This window comes from Palaemon carinicauda, chromosome 13 (assembly GCF_036898095.1).
Source record: "Palaemon carinicauda isolate YSFRI2023 chromosome 13, ASM3689809v2, whole genome shotgun sequence".
In the NCBI taxonomy this organism is placed as follows: domain Eukaryota; kingdom Metazoa; phylum Arthropoda; class Malacostraca; order Decapoda; family Palaemonidae; genus Palaemon; species Palaemon carinicauda.
In genome coordinates, this window is record NC_090737.1 from 10,315,125 (window position 1) to 10,318,836 (window position 3,712).

The following is a 3,712-nucleotide window of genomic DNA, read 5'->3' on the forward strand; positions in this document are numbered from 1 at the left end:
GAGCATAAATTTAAAGACTTCAGTACAAAAATTGACATCGAACCAAAGTGGAGCCTACGTTCACCAAGCACGAAAACAACTTCCCACCAACGCAGGTAAAAGCAGTGTCCTCTTGCTATTTTATCGCAGTCGCCAGACGAGACTGGGCCAAGGCGCCGGTCATTTACTCAGAAGCTGTAATGTGTCCTCAAATTACTCCTCTATCTCTTCGTGCAGGCTGGGTCGATTCCAAGGGTCAACCAACATATGTCCCTTTGTCCCATTGGACACCTTCCCTACATTGAACAAGGATTCATACTTGTATATGACCGGATTACTTGTCAGCGGAAGATGGGTTTCCAGCTTTAAAGGAAACTCATAAATAGCTGAGGCAAGGGACAGTGACATTGCCCCAACAAGCAAGACATTACTGACCACATATCGATATGATCAACGCCCAAGGCCCCTCTCCACCCAAGCTAAGACCAAGAAGGGCCAGCTAATGGCTACTGATGACTCGGCAGATAGACCTATGTGCTCCCCTAAACCCCCCATCCTTACCTCACAATAGGGTGAGATTGCAGCGACCAAAGAAACTAACGAGTTCCAGGCCCCTCTCCACCAAAGCTAGAACCAAGGAGGGGCAGGCAATTGCTGCTGATGACTCAGCAGGTGGGCCTACAGACTCCCCTAAACTCCCATCCTTAGCTCACAAGGAAAGTGATGTTGCAGACACTAAAAGAACTAATGAGTTTGAACGGAATTCGAACTCCCGTCAGGCGATCGCCCGGCTGGGACGTTTCCAGTAGGCCACCGCAATACCCGAAACGTCCAAATGAATAAATAGACAACTAAAAGGAATTACACTGTTTTACCAAATGAATATTGAAAACGTAAATGCGAATACAACCTGATACTTAAGAAAATAAAATAAAAAAAATAGGGTAAATTGAGACAGCAACGCATTTCAGTACTACGCCACTAAAATTTTTTCAAAATGAAATAATATTAGTAAGCATAATAGTACCCAGTAGAACTATTCAATTTAGTTTTACAATTATGCTAGTAAGGCATTTTCTATCTTTCATCCATACCAACTCAAGCACAAACACTTTACCTTGAAGAGGTCATCTCTGCTCCCCGCTGATTTCTAGCTTTCTGCACTAATAAATGGCAAGAAATTTCTCCTCTTTTTTTCCTGTGCACTTGCACTCAACACAGTATGCAATATATCACCATATCCGTCGTAGCTCTTCGTGTAAAGGTACATCTACCGCATTTCTATTCTAAGAACTTTGCTGCCAACTATCTTCTACTTTTCTAAGCAGTGTCGCCTTGGTCAGTGTTCGTAAGCTTAGTGATGTACAACATAAGGCATAAACGTATCTTCTTCTTTATCCAATTCAAAGATATCTTTAGCCCTGGTTTTATTGGAGTATGAAGGATATTTTTTCAGCAACAGATTTTAAATGACCTGGTTTAATGGTGTTGAAAATCCTATATAAAGTAAAAAATAATTATGCGAGGATTATTTAACAGGGAGAATATTTTCACAACTATGGATTTCCGGTAACTGAATCTTGATTTTCTTAGAGGGTTTATGAAAAATTTGTTGATAATATATTCTCTAAGCATATACCTAACAATTTCAATTAAATTTGATTGGTCACTAAAAGAACGCAGTTTTTTCTCACTATACAAAAATTATGATTAAATTTATATTACATTATTTTCGTTCTCTTTGTTTACTGTGATCACAGATTAACACTTCTCCACTCGTGTGCGTAACTATTTATCTTCCCTTTTCGATATATTCCAAATGTCACTAACCTGGTATTGCACTTCCCATCTTAGGAGCCAAAGGGGATAATGTTTAATCTCATCGATTCCCGGCCAATTAAGCCGGTCCACGCTTTAGCTCCTCTTGTAGTAGTCGTGCACAAGCTGTACAAACTGCGTACTCGCCTTTCCTCTCATGGGCCCATTAGGACCAGCTGTTAAGGACCTCGATGGTGTTAGGTGGGTGCTAGAGGAAGGCCCGTGGGTTCCGCAGCTGAGGGGTCCTCGCAAGTATCTTGACACTTACACCTCAGTATCCACTCGACCTGGTGATGGACAGTCTCGTAGTTGTCATTCTTTATTTGATTGTACTCGATGTCGTCATCTACCGTCAAGTTGTCGATCTCAAATGGAGGGGCGTCCTCCAGCAGGTTGTCACTTTTGTTGGGGTCAGTTTGGTAATAGTCGGCGGACATGTCATTCTGATAGACGTCTGAGTTATCCAAGTTATAACCGTGGTTTCTAGAGCGTCTTCGTCGGTTTGCAATCCCCGTGAACTCGTATCCAGTACTAAAGTCCTTATAATCCTTCCCTGGTTGAGGATACTTCAGGACAGAGTCCTCAGAGGTGGACTGAAGGAAAGATTGTTCCTCTTCGCCCACATCGTATGAATCCACGGCGTCCCGTGAGTAAACTTCGTTAAATCCCAAGCTCTTCTGAGGGCTTGAAAACCTAGGTCTTGTTGCCGACAACAGGTCCTTGTTGGCATGGAGAGGGCACATGAAAGCTACGGATATCGTAGTGGAGGCGTGGATCTTGCAGCACTTCCCGATGCAATCTGCACACATTTTGGGCTTGAATCTTTTCTGGCTGATGCACCAGCCAGCTCGAAGTCGAACCGATTGCATGTGGCGGAGCGTTGCCTTGCACATATGGCTTCGCTGTGCAAAGAAAGAAGAAAAACGTTAATCTTGACATCGTTTTCACATGCTGCGATGGCTTAGGAGTCATCTATTTTGCAACAAATACTATTTAACTTCTCTCAAGTAAATGAGGTACATACCCTCCTTTATAACCAAAACATGAAGAAATGGACTAAGATACAACAAAACAATCACCATAGAACAGACTAGATCATATCTACTGATTGAAAACTATAGCCGGTGGGCTATCAAAATTCAGTCTCACACTCGGCAGCCAAGTACCACCCCTAGGGGCACCCAATCCCCCATTTCCTTTTGGGAAAATCAGCAGATGGATTGATTCTGATCTTTAATCCTCTTCACAATATATCATGGAGATTTTATCCTAATAAATTTTCCTTTATACCTACAAGTTTATTTCTTTTGGGGATTTATTTCCTTATTCATTTCCCTTGATACTTGTAAGTTCCATCTATTTTAGGATTTCCTCATAATTCATTTTCCTTGATACCTATATGTTTCCTTCTTTTGGGGATTTATTTCCTTATTCATTTCCATTGATACCTACTAGTTTCCCTCTATTTTAGGATTTCCTCCTAATTAATTTTCCTTGATACCTATATGTTTCCGTCTTTTTGGGATTTATTTCCTTATTCATTTCCCTTGATACCTAAAATTTTCCTAATTTTGGGCAGGCGAACAATTCAAACTATTCCCTCCCTCTTATTGCTTCCTCCAGGCCAGTCTGAGCTATCAATTCACGAAAGGTTAAAGACAGACTCTTACCCTGATATGATGTTTCCTCGTCGGTTTTTCTGTCTTGGGCGAAAGAGACAGGTCTTGCAACTGACCCGGCTTCTGACACGCCCTGACCTGGCACAGCCGCGTCTGGTTGACTAGGCGGCACTGGTCGTTGTCAGTTGACCATCTGACCGACACACCTACACCGCAGGATTGCGTCGAACATTCCGACCAACGCCCGGATTGTCTGTCGCACTCTGGAGGTCCTATGACTTTATCTGAGGACGAAA

General features: G+C 42.3%; 1 pseudogene; it reads right to left on the reverse strand.

The window, feature by feature from the left end:
* Window positions 1-1,502: 1,502 nt before the first annotated feature.
* LOC137652573 (CCN family member 2-like) overlaps window positions 1,503-3,712 on the reverse strand; it is a 97,078-nt pseudogene continuing 94,868 nt past the window's right edge.